Source organism: Cynocephalus volans, chromosome 1, assembly GCF_027409185.1.
Source record: "Cynocephalus volans isolate mCynVol1 chromosome 1, mCynVol1.pri, whole genome shotgun sequence".
In the NCBI taxonomy this organism is placed as follows: Eukaryota; Metazoa; Chordata; class Mammalia; order Dermoptera; family Cynocephalidae; genus Cynocephalus; species Cynocephalus volans.
Window position 1 is genome coordinate 9,768,567 of NC_084460.1, and position 10,490 is coordinate 9,779,056.

General features: G+C 48.1%; 1 pseudogene; it reads left to right on the top strand.

Annotated features, from left to right (window-relative positions):
• The first annotated feature begins 1,169 nt into the window (after window positions 1–1,169).
• Window positions 1,170–1,662, top strand: LOC134360995 (S-phase kinase-associated protein 1-like; annotated as a pseudogene).
• Window positions 1,663–10,490: the final 8,828 nt, after the last annotated feature.

A 10,490-nucleotide genomic window follows, 5' to 3' on the forward strand; every position in this document is an offset into this window, starting at 1 on the left:
GGCTGGGCCCCAGCAGGAAACAGGAGCCCAGGCTGTTAAGAGAGCAGTTCCAGGCCACAGGGCCAATTCGCAGAGTCAATATGAAGGAAAAAAGGACCTAGCTTGAGTGCTAATCAAATATCCCTATGCCCACCTCTCTACTTCTCCTAAGACTCTTTCCTATCCAGATTGACTCAACCACTGAGCACGTCCTGTACACCAAGTGTGTTCCCAGAGATGATTTCATGTACTCCTCCTCTAACCCCATCAGGTGGGTGTTTTTGTCCTCATTTCTCAGATGAGGACAGTTAGGTAACCACCCCAGAGATTAGGATATTGTGGAGATGTGACAAACACTAAATGACAGAGCAGGTCTCACTAACCCCATGGAGAACCTGCATTCTCCATCTGAGCCTCCCAGCTCGCTCAGGCCCCTCTGAACTTTGTCCTGGATGATGTTGGGCTCCCGGTGGGCTCGCCTGGTTCATTCCCCAGGCCTCTTGCTCTGACGGGACAAGACAGAGCGACCGTTTCCATGCCAACAGATGTTATGTGCAGAAGAAGAAGATATGCTAGTCGAGATCAGCTTCAGCTAATTGTGGCAATTTCCCTTCCATGTTGCCCTGAAATAGTAGCCACGCTCATGTCTTCTTTCACATCAGGGAGCCCCGAATTGGCAGTTTAAATGAGGTTGCAGAGAAGTCAGTTAAACAGACCTCTTTGCTGCCTGTGACTGTGGATGAGACCTGATGATGCCCTTTGGGTAAGGCCCGGCTTCAACTGTTTGTGGACTTGGCCTCTTGCTGTGGATAATTGGGATCCACTATTAGGCTGGAAGAACCTCATTTAACCCTGGGATAAACTGGAACCTCAAGGGATTTAGTGAAGTACCAAGCTTAAGAGCACATGGTCTGACCTTGAACTCTGATCCTGGTCTTCCGATTTGTTGTAGAGCCAGTACTGGCCAGTAAACCTTTCTGCACTCATCGGAGTATTCTGAATTTGCACTGTCCAATGTGCTAGCCACCAGCCACATGTAGCTATCAAGCACCTCAAAGGTGGCTAGTGGGACTGAGGGGCTGCATTTTAGATTTTAAGTTTAGAACGGCCTTGTCCTTGGTCTTTCTCTTTAGCGTGTGCTGATGCTGCCCCACTCTCGTTAGCATCCAGCCAGCCGTCTCCTTGAGACCAAACGCTATGCCTTCAATTAAGTTGCAGAGTTCTGATGGAGAGATATTTGAAGTGGATGTGGAAATCCCCGAACAATCTGTGACTATCAAGACCATGTTGGAAGATTTGGGAATGCATGATGAAGGAGATGACCCAGTTCCTCTACCAAATGTTAATGCAGCAGTATTAAAAAAGGTCATTCAGTAGTGCACCCACCACGAGGATGACCCTGCTCCTCCTGAGGAGGGTGAGAACAAAGAAAAGTGAACAGGTGATATCCCTGTTTGGGACCAAGAATTCCTGAAAGTTGACCGAGGAACGTTTTTTGAACTTATTCTGGCTGCAAACTACTTAGACATCAAAGGTTTGCCTGATGTCACATGCAAGACTGTTGCCAATGTAATCGAGGGGGAAACTGCTGAGGAGATTCGCAAGACCTTCAATATCAAAAATGACTTCACGGGGAAGGAAGCCCAGGTATGCAAAGAGAACCAGTGGTGTGAAGAGAAGTGATAGGTTGTGCCTGACACTGCAACACTGTAAGGATTTTTCCAAATACTAGTTGCACTGCTCTGTTTATAATTGTTCGTATTAGACAAGCAGTAGACAAATGCAGCAGCAAATCAATGGCATTAGTGGAATATTGTCCTCATTGCATGTGTAGTTTGAGTACAGATTCCAAACCAGTGGCAGAGTTTCTTCTAGTGTGATCAAAAGTTTCTTTTTTCTTTACTTGAATAAAACTGAAGTGTGGGTTCTCTATAGAAAGTGACATTTTGGTCTTTCCCTCTTTTTTGTAAAGCAATTTCTGCCTAGTTTATTGTCCATTTAACTTTAATAACGTTTTAGAAGTTGGCATTGTAAATAAAACAACTTGCTAAAAGTTATATTCATGAGTTGGAAACCGGAAAAAGTCAACTTGAAGTAAATGTTCTGATTGGGGTTATTAGGATGTCTTCCAGCCTCCTAGAGTCAAAGAGTACCACTGGTATTGATTAGCCCGTATGCAGCAGGTCTCCCTTAATTGGACCTGAGGACTTTTTTTTTTTTTTACTTTGAACCCTCTCAGCTTTGAATATATTGCCTGGAGACTCAGTTACTACCTAGTTTGTGTTTTTTTGAGGGGAGAAATGTAACTAGACTGTTTGTTAGCTTTTCAATTAAAAAAATACTTAAATAAATAGATAGATAGATAGATAGATAAATTTAAAGTTTAAATTACACAGCCACATGTCGCTATCGAGCACTTCAAATGTGGCTAGTACAGCACCTCGGGGCCCACCCAGGGACCCGGGGCATGGAGAAGGGGACCAGACACTCCCTCCCACAACCAGGCACACCGTGCCAGCACCTCAGGGCCTGCCCAGGGACCCAGAGCATGGAGAAGGGGACCAGACCCCCTTTCCACAACCAGGCACACCATGCCAGCGCCTTGAGACCCACTCATGGACCTGGGGTATGGAGCCAGGGATTGGACACCCTCCACAACCAGGCACACCGCCAGCACCAAGGAGCATGCCAAAAACATCTCCTCCTTGTGGGTGGCCCACCAGAGCCACCACGATAACCATGGCTGCCACGAAGGTGACTAGACACCACAACCACCACGCAGATTATCTGCCAGCCACTGGAGTGCATTTACACAAGGTAAGTCACCAGCAGAGATAAAGAAAGGAGGAGGATGTCTCTCTCCACAGAGCCCATTTCAGAGTGACGGAAGAGGCATCTGCTCTACAATAATATTGGGGGACCTGATCATGCCTCTCAGCATTGGACAGATCATTTGGGAAACAAATCAACAGAGTAACCATTACTCTTTCAGAGGGTGAGAAGAAATCTAGGGTGATTAGAGGGGGGGATGGAGAGGGAAAGGGGGATGGGGAGGGATTGGACAAGGGGCATAAATAATAATTATGATTTGTAACAATATATATGCTAGTAATATTGATTTGATCAACATATCTCAATGTTGAAGCCCAAAAATTTGTATAATCAATTTTGATTCAATAATTTTTTTTTTTTTAATGTGGCTAGCGGGACCAAGGAGCTGCCTTTTAAATTTTAAGTTTAGATTACACAGCCACATGTGGCTAGGGCTGCTGAGCTGGACAGTGCAGCTCTGGCCCCTGAAGACTTTTATGACTTCATATCTGATCTCATCCCCTCTACCCCAGCCTTCCCTTCCCCTCTGCATTCACCTCTCGGATGCTCTGAACTTCCTGATTTTTGCTTTTGCTGTTCCCTCTGCTGGGGTCGCTCAGCTGGGGGCTGGGCTGGACAATGCAGCCCAAGAAGTCCTGTCACATGCCCAGGACTCTCAGGCCCTCCACACGATATCTCCATGCAGTTAGCTTGGGTTTCCTTACAGCAGGGAGGTGTTAGGGTAGGACTTTTTTTTGACAGCTGGCTGCTGAGAGAGGAAGCGAAAGCTGCCAGGCCTAGAACTGATGGCACCATTTCCATCACATTGTGTTGGTCCAACCAAGTCACAGGGCGAGCCCAGATAAAAGGGAAGGGGAAATTGTCCACCTCTTGATGGGTGGGGCTGCATGTACGAGAGTACTTCAAAAAGTTTGTGGAAATATAGAATTAAAAGATAACACAAATGTTTCCATGAACTTTTGAAGCACCCTCATACACACATGGAAGAAGGAATCTATGGCGGCCCCCTTCGCATGCCACAGCAGTTGCTGTGAATAGCTCTGCAGTGGTACTTCTCAAGCTTGAATGTGCACCTGGACCACCTGGGGTCTGGGGTGGAACCTGAGATTCTGCATTCCTAAAAAACTCCAAGGAGATGCCAAGATTGCAGGTCCACAGACCACATTTGCAGTAGCAAGGTTGTATTAGCATACATCCTCTCAGGGCTGACTCTGAGCTTAGGTTTGCCACTGCAGTGCCCCAAATTTTACTAGGGGGATGTCATTCCATGGGGTTAAGCATCACCCACTCTTGCTGAGGTCTATGTGTTCAGTTCCTTTTCCTCTGGCACCCAGGCCTGTGCCCATACTATGCCATGGGGTAGCCATCTCATTCCACCTCCCAAACCCTTCCCATACATTGCTTCAGCAAGCTTTATAGCCCCTTTTTTCTTTTCTTTAACATTTGATTCTCATCATGCCCCTTATAAAAGCTTCTAGTTACAGGATCAGAAGCCAGACTCAAACTAGTTTAAAGGAAAAGAATGGATCGAATCATGTTATAGCTTCAGGACTGGCTGTATCCAGGCCCTCAAATGATGTTGTCAAGAAACTATTTGTCACCATCTTCAGTTCTGCTTTCGCCCAGGATCTCTCTGGCAGGGTTTCCCCCAAGTGGAGGAAGAGATGACCCCCCACTTAGCAGCCCTGGCAGGATAGAGGCACCATTTTTTCCTAATCTTTTCAGCAAAAGTGCCAGAGTTCTCTCTGGTGGGCCCTTCTGGGGTCACATGTTCACAATGAAGCAGTCACTGTGGCCAAGAAGATGCGTTACCTCATTGGCCAAGCCTGGATCCTGTGTATACCCCTGGAGCCAAGTGGTAAGGTCAGCCCCAGCCAAGCCACATGGAATCAAAGCAGGAAAGGCATGATTCTCCATGGAAAATGGGAAAGGAGGGAGAGCTGCTGGGGAGCCAAAAACTTACCCCAGTTGGCCGTGAGAACAGGGGTTGGTGTCCTCTTGTGATGGCTGAGAAAGCAGAGGGTAGGGGCCTTATCAATCCAGAAGGCCCACAACTAGCCAGGCCCCCAACCCCCAGCACAGACTCAGAGGGGTTATTGAACTAAAGAAGAACTTTAGCACCAGAAAAAATTCAATCATTAGCCAAAGCATGTTCCACAGAATACTGGCTCAGAGGATGTTAACTGATGTCACTTAAAAGCCTGTGTGGTCAGGAAAGGTTAGGAGGCAGGTGGATTAGGCCAAGTCAGCATTCCCTTGCTGTGCAGGACTTGTCAGAGCCTTGAATAAGCTCGAGCACGCTGTAAGTTTCTAAGAATGGGAGAGGATTAGGGGATGTTGTTTGAAAAATTATTAACCTAACTCCACTCCGCCGTTTTATAGATGAAAGAGCTGAGCCCAAGAAAGGGAAAGTGACTTGGGAAGGTTATGCAACTAGTTAGTGCTAGGATTAACCCCAAGTACTGTAAAAGTGACATACCTCTTGTTGTGTAGAAGCGTGCCCTTGTACCTCAGGGTGGCCCTGTCTCCTGGTTGTGTTCCTTCTGTTTGGAGGGTGTTCGTTTTCCTTTCTCGCACACATCTCTGCACAACAGCTCAATGGACTTCCAGGGCACACCCTCTGTGAGGGGGGCCAGGCTCCCGGAGTGCCTGATCCCTGCCTGGGATGTGCCCCTTGCTGCTGCAGGTCTGAGGGAATTACTGAAAAGTGCAGAAAGGCCCGTGGGTCTGGACTTAGGAAAACACAGCCACCCAACTAGCAAGATGACACATTGATGAGGTTGAAGAGGCTCGAAGTTTGGCCAAACCTGTAAGAGTCAGAACCAGTCAGAAGCTGAGAAATCCAGGCAGGAGGCCAGGGGGAAAGGAATATTCCTGGAGCCAAGTTTGCACTTTAAATCCGGAGAGAGATTGTGCGTCACGGCGGTGGCATGCTGACATGGGGGTGATCGTTTATAACAACATTGTTTTTGAGAACCTCCTTAGTATGGGCACTTCATATAAGCTCATCTTAAGCCACAGTGACCTGACACAGACATTATTAAGACCCACATAGATCGAGAAGAGAAAAACAGCCATTGGTTAGATGGCTAAACTCACAGGTATTAGCTAATCATGAAGGATTCACGCTCTGGCTCTTCTCTTTGCCAAGTACACAATCATGGGTGTGTTATCACGCTCTCTGAGCCTCCGTTTCCTCATCTGGCAAATGGGGCTAAATGAGTTCCTGCTTTATAGCTTTATTATGAGGATTAAATAAGATAATGTCTGTGAAATAGCAATGCGCCTAGCTCACCCAGAGTAAGGGCTCCTTAAGTGGGAGCAGGAATGGAAAGGTGGAATCAAGTCCAGGTGTCTGGTAGGCAAGGGACAAAGCCAAGATCAACCCCAGGTCCAGCCACCCAGCTGCACGGCCACTCAGAGCACCATGGCATTCAGTGAGCAGCCAGCCATGGCTTGGAGCAGAATGCTACAAAGGGCTTTCTCAAGTCTTCTCTGTAAAGGAGGAGGGGAGGCACGGGTGTCTCTTTGGTCACTTCCAGATGACTCAATCCAAAGTCCATGCTGAGAAATAGAGGCAGTAGTGGATTGAATTATGTCCCCCCCCCCAAATTCATTGAATCTTGAATTGTGTCCCCTTAAATTTTATGTATCATAAACTTAGCCCCCATTGTGACTGTTAAGAGGGTGGGAAATCCTATTACAGTAATTGAAAGGTGGAGCCTTGAAGAAATAATTGGGTTTTAGGACCATGCTGTAGTGAATGGATTAAAAATGGTGGTCAGGGGAGTGGTTCTGAGGGCTTTAAAAGAAGACAAGAGTCTGTCTCCCTCTCTCTGCTCTCTCTCTGCTCTCTCTGCTCCCACCATCTTGCAATGTGAGACTCCTGGGTCACTGTTGCCACCACCAGATGGACTTTGGACTTCCCAGTCTCAAAACTGTAAGCAATAAATTCCATTTTCTTTATAAATCACCCAGTTCAGTATACTTTGTTAAAAGCAACAAAAACAGACTAATACAGAGGCTAGCTATGAGCAAGGTGGGGTGTGTGCCCCTGACCCTGCAGAGCAGAGCCATGGCCGAGCATGACTTGGTTGGACATCTACATGGCACAGTACTCACAGGCCACCTGGAGGAAAGAGACTGGAGATCACACCTGGCACTTTCAGCTGGATTTGCATGCACTGGAAATCAAGTCTTCAGCAGGGGATGCTTGGAGATGAAAATCCCAGCAGGAACTAATGAGAAGATGCAAGGAGTAGAGTATGGCCACTTAGTGGGAAGACAGAAGTAGAGGTGAGAAGGGTGGTTTGCTGTCTGCAGGTATCCTGAGTGGGGAAGGCAGGACATGTCCCGAGGAAGCCACACCTAAGGCTGATGATGGGAACTACTCAGCCCAAGATGAAGGTTTCCTAAGAGTTGAAACTTGACTGCAGAGTCTCCTAACCTGAAGGGCCTCTCCACACCCAAAATGTGATGCCAGATTGTATTTATATGTCCAAGTGGGCATTTTTCTGGAAGAAAGGTCTATAGCCAGAGAGGCGAACTGGTGGTGTGGCTTTGTTTTGTTGGGTCCACATAGTGTTATGAATATTTGAATTATTGCCCATAATTAAACATAAAAATGTAAATTTGGGGCTTACTTTGAAAAAACTCACAAGATCTGGTCACCTGGGATCTACATCCTGGAGAGGGGTCTACCTTCTTTAGATGGTGCATGGGACCCCAGTAAGCCACAGTCCACACCACTCTTGCAACCTCCAATGAATGCCAATGTCAGTCCTCGTTTATCAGTGCCCTTGCACTGTTCTTCCTCATGGATTTATTTTTTTCATTTGTCTGGTCCGTCCGGCTTTTGCATTTGTAACCCTTGATCTGAACTTGTAATAGACACTCAGGAGGGTGCCTGGTTTCAAAAAGGTCACTGTAATTAAGATCTCCTCTAGCTTAAATTCTTCCCTGACAATGCGATGCTGAGACTGATCCCTAGCAGGAGCACAACAATGCCCTGCCCAGGCCAGGACACACAGATTCTCTCCCTCCTAAGGAATGTGTTTATGTTCTCTGACCAAGGGCCTGTATACAAATGAACAAGCTTACCTTTTGATGGCTACAAAACATCAAAAGAAGTTACTGAAACTCCTTCCTACAGTCTCTGCAAGAGACTGTAATAAACAAAAGCAATCTTCGGGAAACCCTCTCCTACTGCCTTGAGAATCTGGTTTCCAATGGAGGCAAATTAGATAGATAGAACTCTCTCGCTGAGGCACCCTTTTTGAAGCCAGAGCCAACAAACCTAGTGATTTTTTTGAAAGAGTCTTAAATAAGTCTTCACATTTGGGAGGATCAGGCAAGTCACTTGGAGCTGATTTCTGAACTGAGACTCACAGATGCACATGCCCAGACCCTCCCAGCCCGAGACATGTGGAGCCAGGGGGGGGGGGGGCGCTGTCTAAGGCTCACTTTGTTTGAGGCCTGGCCATGCCGTGGGCCGGTTATGTATCTCATCTGTGAAGTGGACACACCTCATCACATGAGCAGGCGGATGAGATGAGAGAATGTGAATTGCTTAGCACAGTGCCTTAGTAAGTCTGACTAAACATTAGCTGCTCTCTTAGATTGGGTTTACCAATCGCCAACCCTGCGAACCTAATTTAAGTGCAAATGGTTAATTTGGGAAGGGATCCAGGTCACAGGAGTAGGGGAATGAGGGACTGAGATGGGGAGGGGAGGTGCGATGGGCAGGTTACTGCCATGAGCAGTGGCAGGCCCACCCCACCCAGGACAGGCCCCAGAGTTGTCCCACCTGAGGGGGTGAGGCTGGAGCCTTATCGATCTACTCACATTTGTCCCTGGGCTGCTCCCAGGGTGTCTCACTCTAGCCCCACCCACTGGCAGTACAAAGAGCCACAGGTGCTTGCAGGGGAACCCTGAGCCCTGACAGGACATGGGCAGGGAGGGACAGCATCTGTTAAAATTGCCGTTGTTCTTCTGATTCCTGTCCAGAGAGGAAAGTGCTCAGCTTTGGAGCCCCCTAGACCTGAGCTGGCAGCCCTTCACTGCCTTTTACTAGATAGGTGAGCCTCTTTGCCTCTCTGGGCCTCAGTTTCCCCATCTCTCAAAATAGGAACAATTCTCCAGGGCTGCCAAGTTAATTTTGAGGATTAAGTGTGACGATGGCCATAAAGAGGCAGGCACAAAGTGTGAGACCCAGACTCACCAGTGCACTTTGGTTTTGTTTCTCCTGCCTGCCCACAATCCTCATTCTGTTTCTAGTCCCACCATGAGCCCAGGCTGGCACCAGACCGTCTTTCCAGATGAACAGGGACACGCTGACATCCAAACTAGTCTTTGCCTGGAAGGCGACTTGTGAGTGGCATGTCATCCTGCCGCAACGATCTCCCTGGCTACATATTGTCATACTGTTTCCTGTTAGCTTTCAAGCTTCTTGAGTCTGTGGCTTTCATCAGATCCAGAGAGGGAGGAATAAGTGGCCAGCCTGACAGAGGCTGAGAGGGAGCAAAATCCCAACAGGTAGAATTTCTGACCCCTGCAGCTCACCCTATAGCCCAGGGTCGGGAGTATGGGCAGATCTAGGGGATTCTGCTGAGTCAGTCTGTGGGAGAGGGTTTGCCAGACAGAATCAGGATGCCCAGTTAAATTTAAATTTCAGATGCCCAGCAAAGAACCAGTGTATGTCCTGTGAAATTTTTGGGTCATACTTACAGTAGAAAGTTTGGAGTTTATCTGAAATTCAAATTTAACTGGGCATCTTATAGTTTTATTTCCTAAGTCTGGCATCCCTAGTCTGAGGGGAACCAGGAACAAACCTCCTGGGACCCCTCAGTCAGCCCTGCAGGGGAATGCAGAAAGGCAACCTGCCCCCAGGTGGTCTCTCCTGGGGCCTTATTCCAGGGCCTGCAAACCCTTCATTAGAGTCACTTTTGCCTTAAGGCATTGTTAAACTACGCAGGGACTCAGTCACAGATTCACTCTCACTACACTTACATGTGCAAAGGAAAATATACTTCTTTATTCGTAGGCGTCTCCACCCCATGGGGACGGGGACATGTGGACTAGCTGGCAAAACGTTTGTCTTGGGTGGGGTTCCCTGAAAGCGGAGCCTGAGACCAGGATTCAGGTTCACGTGGCTTAGTTAGAGAAGTAGGAGGGGCAGGGAAGGAGCCAAGAGGTGTGGTGTCAGGTGGACTAGCTACCACAGAGAGCCTTCCACCGAGGGTTCCGGAGCAGGAATGGTGCCAGAGAGCTGCCCCCACCCTTGAGACAAAGGGATCAGCCTTCTGTACTTCCCAGTCCACAGGCCAGGCCATTAGCTGTCTTCAAGCAGGGGGCTGGACCTCGTGACCTCCCAGGTGTCTCCAGGTGTGGCAGCTGCCATCACAGAGGCCAAGCTCCAAAGAAAACCACTGTTGCCTTGAGGTTCGCTACAGCACCAGTAGCAGCTGGGGATGGGGGCACTGGCTGGTCAAGGGGACCTGGGAATGACACCAACAGCACCACTACACTGTCTCTTCAGCTTCAGGCTGTCTCCTTGCAGTGTGAATTGTCAGCCACTATCCAGGCTGCTTTAGAGAGTCTCTGTTGGGAGATGTGGTCTCCTTAGGGACTGCTCTACCTCTTCTCGATCCTCTCTAAGGAGTGATGTGGCTGTCAGGGAG